Raw genomic sequence first — 23,169 nt, 5'->3', positions numbered from 1 at the left:
GTCAACTTAATGGCTGACAGGCTTGCTCTGCATGTTTCAGTATAACAACTCTCTCTGTTATCCCTACTTAAACATTTTATTGAGATAACACCTTAAGATGCGAATGCAACGGGCAACTACTAGTATTATATATAAGTTTTTTTTTACGAGACCCGAAATCTTATTGACGTAAAAGTCCGTACTATAATCGAAATGTCAGGACTTTTAAAATTACAAAATGGTAACTCTAATTGTAAGTCAACTTTGATTACTGATGGCCAATCTCCCAGTGATACTCCTCCTCCGACTCGTCAACACATGTTTGCATTTTTTATGAATTTTCTTTTTTTGAAAGAAGATAAAAAGGAATGGAAGAAAAAAAATAAGATTAAAATCGTTAAACCTAGTACCAGGGGCATGCATATCATATACGCATTTACACAGTGCCTACCTCGTTATGAACCTAAACAAATATAGTGTTAAAGTTAATGTAGTTTAATTTGGTTCCACTATTTTATAACCAAACTTCTATTGAATCCCCACTCATAAATTTTCCTAGATACCTACGGTAAGCAATCTCCAGGCTCAACTACGACTAGTTAGATCCACAATGCCTTCCTTGCTAGAAAATCAATGCAGGCCCCTGCCTTGTAAGGAAATTTAATAAGGACTATAAATACATCTAAGATTGGATTCTATAGAACCCAAAAATACTCATGCAAATACCAATAAACCGAAACAAGGCTAAAATATTCCTATATATATCGTGCTAAACTTATACACAATACCTTCTTAACTTAATTAGTAGTTGTATTAGAGTATAATTAATATTAATTAAAGATTATGCGACAAGTTTCAATCAGTCAATAGAGTTGGGTGGAGGTTGATTGAAACTTATCCCTCGGTTCTTCATCGTGTTTCTAACTTAGAATCCATCTAACAATATATAATAAACATGAATAATAACACTTTCTTAATACAGGTAATATTCCAGATCTATTAGTGGGATGATTCTTTGCTTGCTTCGGGATACTGAATAAGTGGGAAATTCCTAGGCTAATAAGACTTCATGTAATAAAATAATTAAGACTTTCGTGAGACGGTGTGGGTACCGACTAGTTTCGGAACATTCGGAGGTCTTTCATCAGGGTGAGTGGAGTGGTTTCGCGTGACGACCCGTCTCGGTTTCCCCGGATTGGTCCTAGTTTAGAGCGGGGAGCGTTCAATTGTAGTCCAGGTATAAAAGTTGTAAAATCCGACAAGATCCACGATTTCCATAAACAACCGACTCTCCAATACAACAAAACAGTGGACTAGAGAATGAAATATTTTACAGAAGACAGAAACAGTGTCATCAGTGATTTAAAAAAAATTAATATCATTGTTATGTTTTTAAAAAATATACCTCACATCTAGGATTAATACACAAATAAATAGCAGGTTATCAACTGTAAAGTAGATCCTGTAGGTGAAGCCACAACCTGAGCTTTGAACAAAGCAAACAAGATTTTATGACGATACGTCACTCGAACGGTTAGCTCACTTGGCAGAGCACTGGGACGGAACGCCAGAGGTCGTGGGTTCGTGTCCCGCATCGTGCATAAAATTTTGTTTTTAAAATTATTTGTTGATTATATACAGTAATATAATAATATAAATATCTACTGATAAATACCTGAAAAGTAAAACAGGCAATAGCCTGATGAAATGAAAAGATGAAATTAATAAAAAAAAGATTAATTAAAAAATGTATACAATGTAGGACTGTTAATGGTTCCTTTAAACTTTTATGAAGATTTTCTCTTGATAATAGAGGTACTCTGTTAAGCACCAGAGTGTAATATTTTTTGTTTTATTTAAACAAATAAAAAATGTAAGACTGCAGCTAATAGGTTTCGTTAAACTTTGTTTCTCAAAAAGACAAAATCTAGATGAAAATTGAAAATAAATAACAAGTTGATTAACAACAATTAACACGATTTTTATTTTATGGAATAACTTAAAAAAAATACAGTTGATATGTCCGCTTTCAAGCTTCTTGTCCTGGTTGCCAGATTTCAGTGATGGCAACCCTGGTACCATGGGTACCGACCCAGTGCCCAATACACAAAACGTTGAGAAAAGCCGTTATAATAAATAAAGAGACTTAAGGCGTTAATACATGCCAGTAACCTAGCTCATAGGGTAAGTCGTATTTAAAGGTTTAAATAAATATAAATTAATAATAATTGATAACTTAAAAACCTAAGAAAATTTTCTGCATTATACGCCGGAGCTACTGAACCGATTTTGATGAAATTTGGTACCTACAACGATAGACTAGAACTTGGGAAAGGACATAGGCTACATTTTATCCCGGAAAAATCAGGGTTCCCGCGGGATTTGTTAAAAATTGAAATTCATGTCGAGGAGCTATAACTATACCAATAGTAGGCATAGTTTGCCATAGCAATCTTCTTTCGAAATAAGATTCATATAATATGTTGGGAACGAGAGAGAAAATGGAAACAGGAAGTGGAATTGGGCATGAGATAATCTTCAATTCAAAACTAGCTTATTATTTTTAAAAACCCTTTATCTACCTATACGAAGTCACGGGCATCAGCTAGTAAGTAAATAAACTGAAATGCCAATAACAGTAAACGGATGAAAAAACAGATTTGCAAATTCGGCGGCTGAGATTAGTCTTAAATCTACAAAACTTTATCGGGTCTTGTTTCGTTTACTAACAGAGGTATACGATATAAAAATAAGTGTCCATGAAGAATTCTTAGTACAAGAAAGAATCTAGAATATTACCTGCAATGTTCAAGTCGTCAAATCAGCAAAGTATCCGTAAAAACGTGATAAATTACAAAAATTTGGCTTTGCTTAGCATCCCGTGCTTAATGTAGCATGGAGAAATAGATAACGCGCCACTAATAAGTTATAATCTACATGTCTGTAGAACGAACTTATCTACATATAATACTAGCCGTTCCCGCCCGCTTCGCTGTGCGAATTTTAAAAGGAAATAAATTAAACAATTAATAAAAAAAAAGTAGCCATAAACCATCTAGGATAAATTTCCCATCGAATGGTGGTAGTTTCATGTCGATACGATCAGTGGTTTAGGCGTCAAAGAGAAACAAACAAAGACCATTTTCATTATATATATATATATATATATATATATATATATAGATTAATAGATAGACAGTGATATAAATAAACTTAAATCATATTTTACGCACACTAACACAACGTGTCATACAAATCGCGAGTTTAAGACGTAGCTTGTCACGCACACTAAACTAATATTCCTGATCTGTTTTCATCGGTTGTCTAAAAGGTAGAGAGTCTACCTAGATGTATAAATTATCTAATAAAATAAAGAAAGAAAAATAATGTCAAAGATTTTCACTTCGGAAAAGTTGAGCTTTGAGTCACTTTATAATCTATATTACAGTTTCAGCATTTTAAATTATATTTTTTAAATTATATTTTATACAATGTATGTAAAGTGATGCACACAAATTACCAAAACGTTTTGACTAACTTGTGTAAGTTAAAATAAAAAATAGGCGATTAATCTTAAAAAAAAAAACTAAAAACAGTAACTTAAAACGCAAACACTGCATATAAGTAAAGGTATTATTCGAGCAATTATTTAAACTTATAACTCCAAATGGGATCTTTACTACTTTATTACTTCGGGGTTTTTTATTTTTATATCAGGTAATATAAAAAAAATCCCCGAAGGACCGACCAGGCCCCACAAGCAGCGCCCATTCACGAGCATGACGCTAGACCAACCATTGCTTCCCTCGCACATATCTTAGAAACAACCCATCAAACGATGCCGCCACAAGCAGTGCCATTTATGTGAGTATGACAAGCCCTGCCCCGGTAAGATTTTAAATGTATTATTGTCGTAGTACTCAAAAAAATTTACCTGCCTTTATTTAAATAAAATATTTTTCAAATATTAAAATGCATTTAATTGTAGCAGTATTTTAACATTAGATTTTTGGGTAAAAGTTTAATTTTTTTCAACGTTTCGAGAACTTTCCAGGATCACACTTTCAACCGCAGACGCCTTAAGCACTCGTATTAATCTAAGAAAATACCATGGCTTTCATTTAGACACACCAGCTAGTTGTGATCAACCGATGTCACTTGTCCCAACCAGATAGCACCTATAGTGTAATATCCCAGCGGATATTCCCAAGGGAGTGCCGTTGCGCCTCTCTCTCTCCAAGGGAGATCGTATCTGATAAAGACGTAGCGGACACTAGACCAAAGCCAAGATCAGATGGTGTTTATTGCGTAGGCACGTATGTGAGTTCCACATAATTAACACAGCCGTCTGTGTTGGTATGCATGAGCGTTCATCATATCCCTCCCCGCATCGTTTTCACGGAGGGTTGCCCTTCCTCCTATGTCTGGCCGCAAAAGAAAACATGGATTTAAATTATGTTCCAGAATTGCATTCCCTATTTATACCTAAACGTTTAGTTATTTGCTTTTCTTTACTCACACGACACACTAGCAAAGAGACTGGCATCCCCGATGTTGGTGATGTACAATTCTTTTGGAAACCTAGTAAAGTAAATATAATGCTACATTGCACGACTGCAAGCTGAGAAAATAAAATAAAAAGTTATTGGTAATTTTCACCTTTTTTATTCCATTATTTTTCACCCAAATACTCCTCTTTACCGGAAAGAGAGATTTGAGCTACCAGGGTCTCAGCATGAGCTCTCGTTGCGCTCTGCTGCGAAACAAATACTTAATGTTCCTTTCCATAAATCTGATAGTTATCACTCTTCTTTCACTATTAATACCATAACTCTTTGAAATTAACTACCACTTACTATCCGTCAAGAACAATAATAAGCAACCTTTAAAAATCTATTGAAAAAGCATTGTCTGACCTAATGATAGTATCATCAACATAATTCAACAATAATTTAACATCAGAAATGTAAATTCTTATATTTTTTCGAGGATTAGGAGGCTCCTTTGTACAGGCTAGATTATGGGTACCACAACGACGTCTTTTTGTGCCGTGAAGCAGTAATGTGTAAGCATTACTGGGCAAATGAGACTTAACATCTTATGTTACCATTCCTTAATTTGTCGTCATGATTCCATCCAAATATTACCAGCTGACAGTGCCGTGAAGCAGTAATGTGTAAGCATTACTGGGCAAATGAGACTTAACATCTTATGTTACCATTCCTTAATTTGTCCTCATGATTCCATCCAAATATTACCAGCTGACAGATTTGAGATAAGATCCGATAATAATTCTCGTATTTAGTAAAAATATATTGTACCGAAAATTTATGATGTGATTTGGCGGACATAACATTTTTATAGAGAGAACAGATCCTGATATGACGGGCCTTATACTTTGTTTAGTGTATTTTATATAGGTTTTCCTAAATCTATCTATAATAATAGATAGATCCGGATGACTGAAGCTTGGTCGGATTTTTAAGAGTGTACAAAACTTGAACAAAATAAAACATAATAGGACATCTAGGTTCGAACCGGGGTCTTCTGCTTTCCGGATCACCCAATGTCCCATCTGAACTATTACAATCTGTATATAGTCGCGATATTTACCTTTGTATTCTAATGTTATTGTAGCTGTTTCTTATTAAAACACGGATAAAACTATATGTTTGAAATTGAAACCTAGCTAGATCGATTTCTCGCCCCCAAAACCATATTTAAAAGTATAGATGGGTCACCTAGACAACATTCGGTGTTTGTAAATGATACATAAACGCACACATGAATAATTTAACATTGCAATAGCACACTACATTACGATTACACGTCAAAGAAGGATAGTAAATGCAATTATCGCAAGTGAAAAAGAGATAAGTCTAATTTGCTAATTACTTGGTATTTGCATAGCAAAAACACAGAATCATTCACCAGATATGATTTTTTACCGTACACCGTGATTTATCCCTAAAATACGATTAATTCATGAGTTCATGTAATAAAAGTTTTAAAGTGGTAAAACTACATTTAAATTAGGTGTTATTGATTTGAAAAAAAAAAATAATATTGATTATAATATATAGCTCCTACCAATTTTTCAAACTTATATTTGTATAATGATGATATAAATTATTTGTACAGAAAATAATAAAAAACATACAGACATATGAAAACAAAACCGAAATGTATTAACAATAAGGGTTCCATTTTTACAATTGTACTAACGACGGCTCCCAAAAAGTTTTAAATTTACAATTATTATTTCTTTAATATTATATTATTTATGAATGTATTTCTGTTGAGGGTTTATTACAATAAGATAATGGGAGAAACAGAAAATGATCCATTGATTCTTCTGCAGTTAGCAAGGTACATACCGAAAGGGCTGTGTTACTGAAAAAACTCCTACGCAAGCAGATAGCACTTACTGTCTACGTCTGCTATCTACCCTAAAACTTGTTTTTGTAGTTTGATAGTTCAGCTATACGCACTTGTTTATTAAAACATGTTAAATTTAGTATTACATTCACTGCAACAACGCCTTTTTTACATCATTTCCTAAATTGTCCTAAAACATACTACCTCGATCAAACCCGCAGCAAACAGGGTAGTTGCGGTATATTCGGAGTATTATCGTATCGTTCCAAATGTGTCGTTGTCGATTTTGCGAGTAGACCTCCTGGTACGTTACATACATCCCAAGATTAAGTACTAATAAAATATCAAATAGCCTGCTATTACTAATCTCATTCTATACCACCTTATTATAAGACTTTGAAAGCCAGAACTTATTATAATCATCATAATATTATTTAAGAAAGACGCTCCCTAACTAACTAGAAAACTCAAGATTCGCAATCAAACGGTTACGAACGCTATGTATGCTGCCTACGATTTCACTTCTGGTTGATTAATCTATGACACATACTAATTGTCCTTGTCGCGCTACAGTTGACATCATATTCTCTATCTTGCTCGAACCACCACGTTAATAATTCGAGATTTATTTGTAAATAAGAAATAAAATCGTGATAAAATACAAATACGAAGTTCTTTTATATAATTTCGTATGGTATGAAATACCTTCACTCTTATATATCTTGCAAACATAGTTTTTACATTTGCTTAAGACACAAGTTGGCATTTTAGATTATTATTGTCACGCCACGAAAACGTTCGGCTTAGTTCGCTGCTATTAGCCGACTAAATGAAATTACGACAATTGCCTGAATTTGTTAGCAACATTTTGCGCGCGCTAGTGCGATATCTACCTCTTTATTGTATATAATATCATTGCCCAAAACACATTAACGTTTACACATAACTGTTTCATGGCAGAAATAGGCGCGGTTTTGATACCCATAATCTAGCCGGCATCCTGTGTAAAGGAGCCTCCCACTGGTGAAAGAAATTGTGAAATCGGTCCAGTACTTTTGGAGTTTTGGTTACAAACATACAAAAACATAAAAGTCTTTCCTCTTTATAATAATAGTACAGATTACTCAAAATTACACTCCAACTATTATTATATTATTATTTATCATAATAAATATAATATTAGGTCCTTACATATGAAATTGGCGTTTTGTATGCGAGGAACAAAAAGTCGAATATTTTTAAATATAATATATTTAATTAATCAAAGTATAAACCATTGTTTTCTATGCACTTTTGCCATCTCATAGGTAGTTCATTGATCCCTTTACTAAAAAAACCAGTCGGACGGGAATCAATAAAATCTGTGAAGGCGATACGGAGTACGGAGGATGTCTTAGACATTCCAATTGAAGCTCTTCTACTTTGGTAACCGTCTGTTGTGCAGTGTGTGGTCTAGCGTTGTCGTGAAGTAGCAGTGGCGTGGAGCGATTGACCAGCCTAGTTTGTTTAGCCGCTAGCTTTACCATCATGGTTTACAATTGCTAACAATAGACATCAGCCGTAATAGTCTGGCCAGATTTGAGAAAACTGCAATGAACAATACCGGCACTAGTCCACCAAACGCTTATAATTAACTTTTTTGGGGTTAATTTTCGCTTGGGGCAGGATTTGGCTGGCTGGCCAGGATCCAACCATTGCGCTGAGCGCTTCCGAATATCGTAAAGAATCCATTTTTCATCACAGGTAATGATTCGGTTTAAAATACCTTCATTATTGTGCCGGTTCAGTAATGTAACGCAGCAGTCGACGTGCGTTTGCCGGTTTGCTTCAGTCAATTCGTGAGGTACCCACCTTTCAAGCTTTTAAGCTTCAAGTGAATTAAAACAGTTTTATCACTAACACCGCAGCCTGCAGCTAACTCGGACATGGTTTGCGATGGATCCGCTTCCGCAATAGCCTTCAATACTTCATTATCAACTTGGGTCTCAGGCCGTCCACGGGGCTTGTTCTGCAGGTCGAAATTTCCAGACCGAAAACGTTGGAACCAAAAACGAACTGTGTTTTCTTTTGCAACATGACCGCCATACACATCATTCACCCTTCGAGTCGTTTCCGCAGCACTAGTGCCACGGCGGAACTCGTATTCGTAAATAATGCGATACTTTAAGTTTTCCATTTTGTAAAATGAGTGACGCAAACAGAAAAAAAAACAGAAGAAAAAACAAATGAATGACGGTCATCGAAGCACCAATACATGAGTAAATAGCTGTACAAATTTGAATTTGGAATTCCTTACGAAAGAGGAGAACATCGTGATTAAAGTGGCCAGTACGAAATACGCCAATTTCATATGTAAGGACCTAATATTATTAAATGACTATGTTTGACATTTTAACATTTTCGCCACCAAATTGTTTGTCAATATTCAAATATTAGATTTTAGAAACTTGTCAATCCGGGCGAGGTATGAACAGACACGTTAAGCGAGATATACACGTTCAATGAACGAGTACAAGAAATTCTATATAAATAACTTTAATGTCGTTTTATAATGATAGTTTCTAGGATCGGCCAATTAATAAAACGATAATGTGTTGCTCTGAAATAATAAAAGATTTATTATACTTTATAGTTTATAACACACTTAATTTATAACATCACCATATTAAAACAAACCTGAAATGATAAAAGAAACGACATTAAAGTTTATTCTTTAAATATGCCAACTCCTTATTAATTAATATTGATTATTTCAACTATCAATTCCAATCTTTTCATATACTTAATCTATTTTACCTATAACGTCCAGTGTGATAAAACTTTAAAACACAGATTAGACACAAGTCACTGACATCGACAACACATTCATAAATGTTTTGCCAGTCCTTTAAGGAGCGCGGGAAAATTCACATTCAAAGTAATTATGAAAATAGGAATGTATTTTCTTTACATATTTAAGTAAAAATCTCAAAGGATTTGCTGATTATTTCTTAAAAAATTGGTTAGAACTTATAACATTCTTGAAAATACAAATCAATTGTCCATGACATTAGGAGTACCTACTAATATTTTTTCTCCAAATATAATCATATATTTTTTTCCAGACTTTTCCATATAGTAGGTACCTAAACACCACAACAACCTATATATGTATATAACACAGAGTTTATTAGTTTTATTTTTCTTTCTATGCCTAATAAAATGTACGAGTATAATTAATCTAGATGACTCTCGGGTAGCTGGGTTGGTTTGGGTAGATCTGGCCGGTGTGAAAACTCGGAAAAACGAGATTTCTTTGAGATGAGACGGTCTTGATTGGTTTTTCTCCCATGGAAACTTCAGCATAGTAAACGTCATCAATTCCAATCGTTAAAGATTAAGAGATACACAAAATATTGAAATAAAAAAAATATATAAGTCATAGTCATGAAAGTCGAGCCAAGAAGCGAGTAAAAAGATGAATCGGTATTCGTCTTAGCAGGCGCGGATCTATGTATGGACGTAAGCGGACGCCGTCCGAGCACCGAGCACGCAATCAGGAAATAACATGTCAAAAACAACATATATACATATAGACATGAAATGCTTTTTTCAATATATAAGACACTAGTTAAATTTGAAGACGCTTGGCTGGGCTATTTATAGATTAATATAAAAATGCTCCAAAAAATGTATAATTAAGTGTAAACATTTAATAACGAAATCTTGAGGATATGCGATTATTAACAAACAAAAAATATATTTACACATAATATATAAATGAAACATATTATACATATTACAATTTAGTTCCAGCTTTCCGTATCAAAACTGGCCATCATCTCATAGTTCAAGTTTCAAGACTTGCTAATCGGCATAATGTGTGCCTGGACACGCTTCAGGCGGACACACTTCACACGATCCTTCATCACGTGGATGACGTAGCGTTGACATTACTATCCATGTATGGCGTTGTGTCTTTAAATTGGACGTAATTCTAGAAAACGTTCCAAACCACAATCATGTCAAAATTGAGTTAAAAAACACAAAACTGGTCACGTGATTCATATTAACGGACTGACAAAAAATGGCAGCCCTACTGTCACTCTTTAAGAATTTCTTTACGAATTCCTTAAAATGTGATGTTTGTAGCTTGAAACGTTTTACAGGAACTACATCCAATTATTATTTTTTCTCTTTACTTTTTTATTTGAAGTATCTTTTGTGGTTATACATATTTTAACCAATACCTCGTTAATCTAATTATTTTTCTTTTGACCTAAGCGCGCCTATGAAGTTTAATAATTATTAAATCATATTAATTCATATTACTTTAATCAGATTTGTTTACTTGTTTTTTTTTTGTAGGTATCATAAGCTAAAACTAGTGTACTCATAGAAATCTTGCTTTTCTTTTGTATGTCTGTTATACGTGAACTGACATCGAGAATAGCTTCTAGAGCAGTTAAGTCTATATTAGGTACATCGTCATCATCAATCTTTGGATGATAAGCTGATTCCTTTCTAGACATTCTTTTAGCAATTTCGTCTATCTTTCCAGCTGCATGTGCAACGTTAGCTGCTTTTTCCTTCATCATCTGCTTCAGTTATTTCGACTCCAGGAGGTGCCGGACCTCCAGCTTCATCTGCCATTTCAAATAATTATTGTGTTTCCAAAACAATCCACACACTATGACTATACTATTATCATTGACACTAGATACAAAATGGACGCTGTTTTTTTCTTTTCCAAAGTGAAGCAACTCGCTCCGATAGTTATTATCGATCGATATAATATATTAAATAGCATCTCAATATATTTTTGATAATGTTATGTATGTACATAAGCGAATTTACTAGAAATTAGACCTGACCTGGCCTTAGACCTGAGAACAACGGGCGCAACAAACTCAGCGGGCTTATTTTTTTTATAAGAATACTAGCTGACCGGACAGACGTTGTTCTGTATATGATAAATAAAATAATGTTTTTATATGAATTTGTCAATAATATATCATAACATCAAAAATTACTTCGTAAATACTGCTCTCATAATGAAATTGTCTCACAACAGAACTGTCAAACCGTTTGTCAATAAATTCTCTCATAGAAATTATGTATGGACACATCAAAGGAAAAACAAATTTGTTGTTTTTATTTAATTTAGCAGCATTTTCCTATTAATTCACCTTTTAAACCTTCTCTGGACTTCCACAAATAATTGAAGACCTAAATTTGCCAAATCTGTCCAGCCGTTCTCGAGTTTTAGCGAGACTAACGGACAGCAATTCATTTATATATATATATATATATAGATAGAATATAGTTAAAATGTAATAGCGTAAAATAAAATTTACTATCTCCATATTTACGATCCATCCCCAATCTGTGGTATCATTAAGAAAATCATTCATGTTATACGTTTTTAACTGTACCACACAAACGTTTCTTAACAATTCTTTTGAGTTTCGTAATACATTTCTTTTAAACTTTTTCTTGAATCTTGTTGTAAGATCATATACATCGTTAACAATGGTAGTTAAAACTAAGACAAAATCCTCCAATTAGTTCAAAAAGGACGTCCATTATACATGTATTTCATATTATTCATATTTTCAATGTAATTCAATGAGACATGTTTGATCCTGTATAGCTTTCTATCCCTTCCAACGATATATTATTGGGTTGCTGAGGAATAAAAATTATATGTGTCTTATCTATACTAATATAAATATAAAGCTGCAGTGTTTGTTTGAACGCGCTAATCTCTGGTACTACTGGTCCGATTTGAATTATTCTTTCAGTGTTGGGTAGTCCATTTATCGAGGAAGGCTATAGGCTACGTTTTTTTTCAAAATTAGGGATCCGTAATAAAATTGCTATTTTGTAACACAAGGTGTAAAATCGAAAACCTATTTTTGCGTGCGCTGCAAAAACTATTGACAATAGAACAAAATTATGTACAGGCTATAATATAGGCAATATTTTACTACTTATAAAACTATCGCGTGAATTATACTTTATATGGCAAAACAACGTTTGCCGGGTCAGCTAGTATATTATATTGATATGGAAACGTTGTTCATATCATTATCATACAGCCAAACCCCTATTAATATATATGTAGGTCTCTCTTCATCGTAACGCATGTTCATAAAATCTAATTCACACAGGCCCAAAAGAAGCATCCTTTCTCAAAATCAATGAATCTTAAGCTCATTGTAAGGAGTTAATTAAAGAAGAGAGATAACATTGAGAACTATTAATTATTTTCACTTGAAAATACCTCGCCAGTGTAAACTTAATTGAAATCTTGAGGGAATCGAGACGAGCTGGGCGCTATCAATTCTGAAGGTATCGATAAAGTACCATTGTTACTCAAGCCATTGTTAAATGTTAACTGTTTCATAAGAATTATGAATAATTGTACACGTTTGCCAATTTTTTTTCATGAAATTCAAAGTCAATTAAGAAAACTAAGCGCCTTTTATTCGTCAATATATTTCTTTTAAATTACTAAATCTACCATATGTTCAGAAAAAGTAGAGCTCGTGATTACACAGATTACATTATATTTTACAATGTCTGTAATATACAAAACAAATTAGTTTGTAAGGTGCTGCATCTAATATATTAAATATGTTAGTTAAAAGCGTTTTAAAAAATATATATTAAATAAAAAGTAATGAAAAATAAACTGTATAAATATGAATTATAGTATATTGGATGCATCAACCTTTACAACTTGAATTCATTGTTTGTATAAGGATGCTTCGTGAACATGATGGTCTTGAATACTGTCATAATTAATAATCGCATCAACACTGACCTTTATAAATACCACTGGACAGGCTGTTCCATATGTTTGAAAGCAAATTTTTTGTGCCTCTTTGAAGCGCCACTCACGAGTGTCCAAATAACTAATTTTAACGTATAATACAAATGGCTGCGAAGGAACGTACAATACTCTGAAGTATTTTTGCATTTTGAATTAATTTCATTTGTTTTCCCTGTTTTTTATACTTCAAGAATCAAAGTAATAAAGTATGCAATTTTTTTGTAAATAGTCTCCCACCATCTATCGATGTTTGCTGAGGTTGTCATCACTAGTTATAGTACCGCAGACTCTCGCTACATAGCCCACAGCGCCAAAATGGCGAATATCAAACAGGCACAAAAGTACTTTGACAGCCGCCAGTCCAGTGGTATATATAGTAGTGGTCAGTGCATCCAACAAATAAGTACAATGAATTACTATAACTCGTGTGCGTGGCATCTTGACACTCAATGACATCTTTCAAATTTTACAACATCCGCTTCGTGTTATTTTACATTGAAATTAATAAAATACAAAATACTTACTGATGATATGTGATCCCAGAATCATTCTTATTCCTTGTAGTATTACTTTTACGAAGTTTTATTACGCAACCCGCCATTTTAGTTCAAGTATTAACAAACATTGTTCGAGACTGGCTAGAGTGTTCGTTGCCGCACTTTGCGACACTGCGATATCTAGTTGGAGCGCAGCGGAGACCAATCCTTAATCTAAGCTCCATATATATTTTTGTTTCGCGAGAAAGAGACAGTTATTTTGTATTATTTTTATCTAAATTTATTATAAAGTATTAATATTTAATATAAATATTATAAAGCTGCAGTGTTTGTTTGTTTGTTTGAACGCGCTAATCTCTGGTACCACTGGTCTGATTTGAATGATTCTTTCAGTGTTGGGTAGTCCATTTATCAAGGAAGGCTATAGGCTATGTTTTTTTTTTCAAAATTAGGGATCCGTAATAAAATTGCTATTTTGTAACACAAGGTGTAAAATCGAAAACCTATTTTTGCATGCGCTGCAAAAACTATTGATAATAGAACAAAATGATGTACAGGCTATAATATAGGCAATATTTTATTACTTATAAAACTATCGCGTGAATTATACTTTATATGGCAAAACAACGTTTGCCGGGTCAGCTAGTATTTAATAAAAGTGAAATATTCAATTTTAAATTTCCGATTAAATTCGACGTAGTAGCTAATAGTAATTAAAGTTGCTATTTGATATTTTTTTTAAATGAGCAAAAGTTCTTTTTAACTGGCTTTTATTACACTTACATATATCTTCGCTTATGTCTATGTTTAAGAAAAGTATTCTTGTATATAGGGATTCATTTAACGACAGTTACTGAATTCAAGATAAACACGAGAATATAACTGTTAATCCGACATTGTCCATCGTAAGAACGTGTCTGGTCTGATATCGTCGGATGTAGTCCTCTTTTCTCAACCATTATGTCCTGGAGCCTGTAATGTCCTTCCCCGCTACACATTAAACTGTACTACTCTGTAACAATGACGTTATTACTGATAATAACACTAATACAAGTAAATATAGTACCATATTTGTATTTTTAACCGACTTCAAAAAAGGAGGAGGTTCTCAATTCGTCGGTATGTTTTTTTATGTTTGTTACCTCAAAACTTTTGACTGGGTGAACTGATTTTGATAATTCTTTTTTTATTTGAAAGCTGGTGCTTTCCGTGTGGTCCCATTGTAATATGGCCATCTTTGCTGAGTCGGTGTCAGCCAAGATAGGTTTGTTACTATATACATAGTTATAGGTGAGATGTGCTTGAGTCGTGAGGAGGTGAGAGGCGAGAACGGGTGGCGGTGGAAGGACACCGATTTCAAAAAAAAATAAAATCGTATCTAGAATTAGATTAATTAGATTGTATAAAAATACGCAATTATTTTTATACTTTTTAGGGCACATTATATCTATTGTTTTGGAATAGTGGTTTTGAAGTCGGTTGTTTTTAACGACTTACGGTCGTTTTCAATAACGTATCTCTTGTTACGGATAAATTGCTATCTATCTATCCATAGTAATGTCCAATATAGTTATATTGTTAGTTAAAGTCCAATGCTATCTGTCCATAGGTTATTGAAATGTAAGTAAGCGTAAAAGGATAGTTTTCTCTACCTTTACGGCCGTTCCCAATATTCAGTCTATCTCTTACTAGAGATAAACATCGTAACTATCGTTGACTTTTCTGTCCCAGTAAAATTATTGACGGTATCTCACCTTATCGGTACATGCTGTCTGTCAATGGGACGACGCACCAGCGATAGAAGTTTGTATGGAAATTAAAATTGAAGCGTCCCAATATGAGGCGATAAGAATGACTTATCGGGTATATTGGAACAGCGTCAGATTATTGACAGCTAAGTACTGACAGTAGAAGGTAGTAATTTATCTCTATCTGTAGATAATATATTGGGAACGGCCGTTAATGACAAGATCTTATCTATCATAGTTGTCCAATGTCCAATTTATTTATATTATTAGTTAAAGTCCAATGCTATTGTCGATAGGTTATTGAAATGTAACTAATCGTAAAAGGATAGTTTTGTCTACCTTTAGTAAGTTAAACTAAGGATAGATAGGTAATTGAAAACGGCCGTTAGTGACAAGATCTTATCAATCTATAGTTATGTCCAATATAGTTATATTATTAGTTATAGTCCAATTCTATCTGTCGATAGGTTATTGAAATATAAGTAAGCGTAAAAGGATAGATTTGTCTACCTCTAATAAGTTTAACAAAGGATAGATAGTTTATTGAAAACGGCTGTTACTGTGCTTTAAGATAATATGCGATTTAAATTAACAAATGAGAACTGAAGGTCTTAATTTTAATATTTTTTGTCTGCTAATAAGTCGGCTTTTTTACGGTTCCTCATTTTTTTTTTTCATCAAAACCTATGGGTTTCTCCCACACGTGAGGGGTTGGATCTATGGATAGTTCTATAAAATATGATATTGAAGTTTCTACTACCATTTTTTTCTAAATTAAATAGTTTGCGCGAGAGATACTTCCCAAGTGTTAAAATGTGTCCCCCCCCTGTAACTTCTAAAAGAAGAGAATGAAAAAACTAAAAAAATATATATAATATACATTAACATGCAAATTTCCAACCAGAATTGGTTTGAACGTATTATTCAAACATCGATCAAAGTTATCATCGAACTACAAGAACTTTTATATTATGTTACTTGATGCTACGGGTGGGGATTTTCAAGGCTCCTGAGCGGCACTGCATTGTAATAGGCAGGGAGTATAAATTACCATCAGCTGAACGTACTGCTCTTCTCTTTCCTTATTGCCATTAAAAATAGTGTTAATAGCGGGAAACTCTAGCTTTTACATATAAAAGAATGATAGAAAAAATATTTTCAAGTCATAAAATATTATCCAAAAAATAACTTTTATTGTTTTCTTGTTGTGATACCTTAATTTGTTGTACATTCAACTCATTATTTGTTAATATTTGATATATTTCAAGCGTATTAGAATGTAACAACTACTGGTTGTCCTATAAATAAATAAATAAATAACAATCAATCTGTTGAAAGTGGGTATAATCAAATAATATTTTATTGTATTTGTAATTTAAGATACTTATGCCGTCTATAATTATAGTTTTGTCGTATTTATTTCATTTATTGTGTATAACTCGTACGAAACCAATGGATCAACTGGTCTGTTATTAATTCGAGAGTGCGATTTAGGCTTGCCGCCATATCTATTCAATGGACTATCATAAAATTTTATAAGTAAAAAGGATACCGGGTCCCTAAACAAAATCGTAGAGCAAACGTTGATACGAAAAACTCTGCTATTAAAATTTTGCTAGGCGTTATAAAACAGCATTATTTTTTAGCATTAGATTTTTACATTGGTGAAGGCGAAGTGAATGATTTTTATTTCATCTCTCCTCTCTGTGTTGTCATTTGACAGATGGCTTTATGAAGCTATAAACAAGTTTATTATTAATTTCCTCGATGTTTCTAATTTCCGTTACCTTGCGCCTTTACGACGCGGACGTCTGTTTGCGATATAAGAATTATGAGTATTATCCGTCAATCTTAATATTAATTTCATAATATTTCTTTCTCTCCCTCCACTCGAGCCCATCAGCCTAGCAAAACTCTCTTAAAAAAGCGATTGTATGAAACGTGCAGTCATTGATAGATTGACAGATGACGGCTATAATTTTGTAAAAAACGGAAAAAGCCGAACTCCAACTACGTTTTAAGCAACTGTTCGCTTCTGTTCAAAGTTAGCCTGATTATAATTCGTTATAGGGAAGGTGTACGCGCTTTTTTTTGAATATAGAGTATTTTCATCCTCTTTGGAATCCATCTGTATACTATTAAAATTAAATCAATATCAATTAATTCATGTAGGTCAAATGACATTTACGAATGTTAAAAGTTTTCTTTTCTTTATACATTTACCACCATTTTGGTTAAAAAAAAAACGATTGAAAAGGTTGAGCTTTATTGAGAATTGGCAAGGAAGTGATTGCCACTCTTTTAAATCAATATTTATAGCTTCATCGTTTTACAAATCATTTCAATTAAATACAATATACGTAAAGTGATGCAACAAAATTACTCAAACGTCAAATACCGAACGCCTTACACGAGTTAGTAAAAAAAAAATAAGTGTTGTAATAAGTAAAAACACTGTTAGAGTCTAGAGAATAGAGTCTAGAGAATAAGTAAAAACACTCTGAGTTATTGAGTACATATGCATCTATGCACACAGATTGTAAATAAATAAAGGGATTATGCGAGCGTTATATTAGCGATTATAAAAAATTACTTTAATTTTTAAAACAAGGAGCAGAGTTTCTGGTAACAGGGTCATCAACAAAATTTAGGGAAGGGAACGACCCGCCCCACGTCACCGTCACAAGCAATAGCATTTAAGCGAGCATGACGAAGCCTGTCACGAAAACTCAACCAAATAAAAAAAATGTTTATCTACATATTATACAATAAGGAACTTACATAATACCCTCTACTAACAAATTATTTCAGTTAAAGTATTGATAATCATTAATTAATTATTGCGCAGTCTCATAAGATTTTACGAACTCTAAAATTAAATTTAGTTTTGAAAACTGAACAATAAATAATAACTGAAAGAATAGAGTGCCAAGCAAGTGCCAAGTGTGAGATGTTTAACCTTTTTGATCGAGTAAAAGTTAACTCCGATTTGTATGGCGTCGAAAGAGCGCCATTTAGTGACAGAAGAGGAAAACATCATAGCGCTGCCATCTAATAGGACGGCCATTTATGCCTTTGCGATAGAATTGTGGTGATCTAGATTCAACAAACTGTGTGGAAGCATTTTGTACTCCTCCTGAGAAGGAAACTTTTTATCGCATTGAAAATTGTCCAAATCACGGAAAAATTGGTAGTCTGTTGGAGAAAGGTATGGCGGATACGGAGCAGTTCCTGTAGGATAAAAACGGCTTCTGCTGTGCTGTAGAGGTATCGTGTAAACGTGAAGCAATAATGGTGAAGATCGATTTATGAGTCGAGGCGGTTTCACTGCTAGTTTTGCTATCGTAGTTCGGAGTTCGACACAGTAGACATCTGCCGTTATTGCTTGACCAGATTGGAGAAAGCTATAGTGAATGACACCATGCTGAGACCACCAAACAGGTACCATTTCCTTTTTATTGGAAAACTTTACTTTAGGTCACTGTTGTGGAATTTTACCTGGAGTCAGCCATTACATTTTTCGCTTACGGTTATCGTAAAGAATCCACTTTTTATCGCAAGTCAAAGTGTCTAAGCTGAATAAAAAAAACAACTGAAAGTCGATACTCGAACGTTACACATTTTTTAAGAGAAGAACTACATAGGTACCATGTGAAGAAGTTTCTCTTAAAAATCTCACACCAGTAAGGTTCTATGTCAGTTCGAAGTGCCTATTACAATAAAACGGCATTTGCATACTTTAACTCCTATTAGGCTATTAACATCGACTTATTCTACAAGTATATAGAAAAGTCTGTATACATTTGTAATTCAATCATAAAGAAACAGGGTCTTTATGCAAGGGACGGCGGTTCAAATTTAATTTTAGAAAAGTTAATTATTATTCGTTCTGTACAAAAAACAATAAATGGTTGCCCGTTGTTATTAAATATATTGTTATGTATTCAACCTTTAAAGAATTTTGATATTATTTTTTCATCCAATCATATAAGTAAAGCCTTAAAACCCTTAAAAGCTGTATTTTAAAGGTCTTTCACCTTTGCGGTCACTGGAGGTCAACCTCTGAAGTTACATCGTAACTTTACTTAAGTTGATGTTACTTTAATTTGGTGTTTATAGTAGAATTTAATGGTTTGGTGATCACGAAGTATCAACTATCAATAAATCTTATATCTTTAAGTAATTCTTGTATATATGCTTGTGGCGGTGACATGGGACGGGTCGTCCCCTTCCCTAACATATGGTTGAGGGAGGCGATGGCTGGCTTATGCGTCATGCTCGTGAACGGGCGCTGCTTGTGGTGGCAGGATGATCCTGTTGCCGAGGGCTCTGCTTCAGTTCTTTGGAAGTTATTATATGATTTGTAAGTCGAAGAAAATGTAAATCATAATATAAAAGAGTGGCAATAAGTTTCTGGCTACTTCTTCTCATTAGCTTTCCCTTTACGAAGTAGCGGTAGATTCAATAAGAAAAATATTTTTTGGCATTTGACATGTGTCATTTCCATGAATGTAGCTAATTCATGTCTGTTCCTGGTGTTAACATTATGATTATGACAATTTCTGGCAAATTCACTTATGTGCTATCAAGAATATATTGAGAAGCAACAGTCAAGATGTTAATTTCTTTGAATTTTGCTCTCAATGATTGTCTAGGATTAATTCCTAGGTTATAAATAGCGCGAATAGCCCTCTTCTGCAGCACAAATATTGTATTAATATCGGCAGCGTTGCCCCATAGCAATATACCATAGGACATAATACTATGGAAATAACTAAAGTATACTAGTCGCGCCGTATCTATGTCAGTTAATTGTCTAATCTTTTTAACCGCGTATGCTGCAGAACTAAGTCTGTTCGCCAATCCTTCAATATGGGGGCCCCATTGTAATTTGGAATCTAGAGTTATGCCAAGAAATATAGCAGATTCCACCGGTTCTATCACCTCTCCGTTTAACAAAACATTTGCATTTACATTCTTGACATTTGGTATGGTAAATTTAATGTATTTAGTTTTCTTGCTATTTAACAATAGGTTATTAGCGCTAAACCAGTACACGATTTCAGATAAAATATCGTTCACTTCGTCATACATAGCTTGGTTTCTTTTCACTTTGAAAATCAGTGAAGTGTCATCCGCAAACAATACTACCTTATGTTTTTTCTCTTTGAGATTAGGAAGATCATTTATATAGATAAGAAAGAGGAACGGTCCAAGAATAGACCCTTGTGGTACCCCCATACTGAGAGGAGTCCCAAGAGATCTCCTGCCATTCACGTCGCCCCTCTGAATTCTATTGTTTAAATATGAAGTCAGAAGATCGAGCGCAGTTCCTTTTATGCCATAGTGGTGTAGCTTCCTGACCAGCGTTGAATGTTGAACACAATCAAAAGCCTTAGATAAATCACAGAAGATGCCAAGTGCATTCTGCGATTCCTCCCAGGCATCAAAAATATTCTTGATCAGCTCAACACCTACATCCGTTGTTGAACGTCCCCTAGTAAAGCCAAATTGTTTCAAATGAAGTAACTTATGAGAGTTAAAGTAAGTAAGCATTTGGCTTAAAATTATTTTTTCAAAAATTTTACTAAGGGTCGGCAAAACCGACACAGGACGATAGTTGTTCGGGTCAGAAGACAGTTACAAGTTACAAGACTATAATAGCTCAGATGAGACATTGGGTGATCCGGAAAGCAGAAGACCCCGGTTCGAATCCACTCCAATCCAGTTTTGTACACTCTTAAAAAACCGAGCAAGGCTCGGTCGTCCAGGTACTAAGTAACAATACGCTGCCGATCATTTCAATATTCGACTAATGAATGAAAGATTGCATTTTTATTTATTTTTTATGAAAGAGGATAAAAGAGCATAGGATAAAAGAGCATAGGGGTCATCTGATGGTAAATAACCAGAGGAATCACAAGAGCGTAGCCGTCAAATAAACGTACATATGAATTCGAAAACCAAACACACATTGGTACGTGGCGGACGGGCAACGAACCGGAGGCTCCATAGTAAGAGTCAACGGTTACACCTATTGTGACACCGAGCTTCAAATTTCATTTCAATGATATGCTCAATCTGAAGAGGTAAAAATAGCATCATTTTTTCTAAATGTTACTTTATATATAATACTAGCTAACCCTTCAGATGTTGTTCTGTACATAATAAATATAATACTGTTTTTTTATGAATTTGTCAATAATATTTCATTACACAACAAATTATCTCGTAAAATATGCTCCCTGTTGTTATAATGAAATTGTTTCACAGCGGAACTGTCAAACCGTGCGTCACTAAAATATCCATACAAACAAATATTGAAAATAAAAATAATTATGGGTCCCAAATCGAAATAAAAACTATCCTATCTCTCAAGTTGGACCAAACTACACTCAATGAAGTAATCCCGAGTAAAATCCATTCATTAGTTTAGGAGTCCATCGCGGACAAACAACGTGTCACGTAATTTATATATATTAAGATATAAATAAAAGAGGGGGTAAGCGGGCAAGAGGTTCACGGCATGGGGAGTGGTGAGGCAACCGCCCATGGACATCCACATCAACAGGTGTCAAGAGATGCGTTGCCGGCCTTTAAGATGGGATTCTGATTTTTTCTTGAAGGTCCCTAAATCATACCGGTTCGGGAAAACAGGAGACGGTTATTGATTCTACAAAATTATATACTGTTTTCGTCTTGGTTTTTAAACCTAAGGATATCTCATTTTAGTTTTATAAATGTGAACACAATTTATACTAATAAAACCGCTAGCCACACACAATATTCTGTGCAATAGATAGACTTATCATGTACATAATATGTTGAGCCGTCAACATCTTATTTATTTTTCAACATAAAATTAAGCTTACCATTAAAAGCTGTCTAGTTAAATTAACTTTTGTTATACTAAATTTTATACAAATTTAACATTTATACAGTAAATACTTATAAAACTTGAAAATGATGGCCATATGTAATTATAATTTTATATTTTATAATAAGTAGTTTTCTTAAGTCATTTCGAATACTGAATTTATAATCTCTTTTCAAATAAAAAAAACCCTTAAATTATTTCTAAAGTATTCGGACATGTTTTGAAAGTATTTAAAAAATATAAACCAAAAAAAATTAAATGAATGTTAAGGTATTTCTTCATTAATGCTATTTTAAATTTAAATATTATACTCGTTAAATTAATGGTCATTAGACATTTTAGAAATAAGTTTTATTCTATTTTTAATATCAAAATTAAAGTTAATTATTTTTTAATAAAGTTGTATGAAAGAGTTTTTTTCTTATATTAAACTTATATATTTTATAATTAAATTTAACTTACCTGTAAAGATATCCGCTCCCAGGATCATGACGGCTCGCCTAGCGTCCGTGCTGCACTAGTGTCGGCGTGCGACTGCAAGGGAGCTGAAAGCTAAACTGAAAACTTGACTGAAGGATGTTATGACGGCGACTGGTGACAGACTCAGGAATCTGGGGCCCGACTGCTTTCGGAGCCCCAATCCTTTTAATTTTAAATTTCTTCTATCTTTCTCTTTGCTACCTGTATGTAAGTAATATAATTTAAAAACATATTTTAAACTTGTACTATTAATAATATTTTAATATTTGAGTAATAAAGCGATCGAGCGAGGCTTTAAATATACCTATACATTAATTATTTCAGAGTATATAAGAACAAAAACTACTTCTTTTCAAAATTCTTCTGCCTTTCTGATCGCGAAAACACAAAAAA

General features: G+C 33.6%; 1 protein-coding gene across 1 annotated transcript in view; it reads right to left on the bottom strand.

The window, feature by feature from the left end:
- Window positions 1-22,833, bottom strand: part of LOC126970974 (sodium-dependent noradrenaline transporter-like) — a 76,883-nt gene extending 54,050 nt beyond the window's left edge. Inside the window, exon 1 of the mRNA XM_050817132.1 lies at window positions 22,759-22,833. The gene's annotated coding sequence lies outside the window, so the exon portion shown is untranslated. The remainder of the gene's footprint in view (window positions 1-22,758) is intronic.
- Window positions 22,834-23,169: the final 336 nt, after the last annotated feature.

Source organism: Leptidea sinapis, chromosome 22 (genome assembly GCF_905404315.1).
Source record: "Leptidea sinapis chromosome 22, ilLepSina1.1, whole genome shotgun sequence".
Classification (NCBI taxonomy): domain Eukaryota; kingdom Metazoa; phylum Arthropoda; class Insecta; order Lepidoptera; family Pieridae; genus Leptidea; species Leptidea sinapis.
This window is presented reverse-complemented; position numbering and strand designations above follow the sequence as displayed.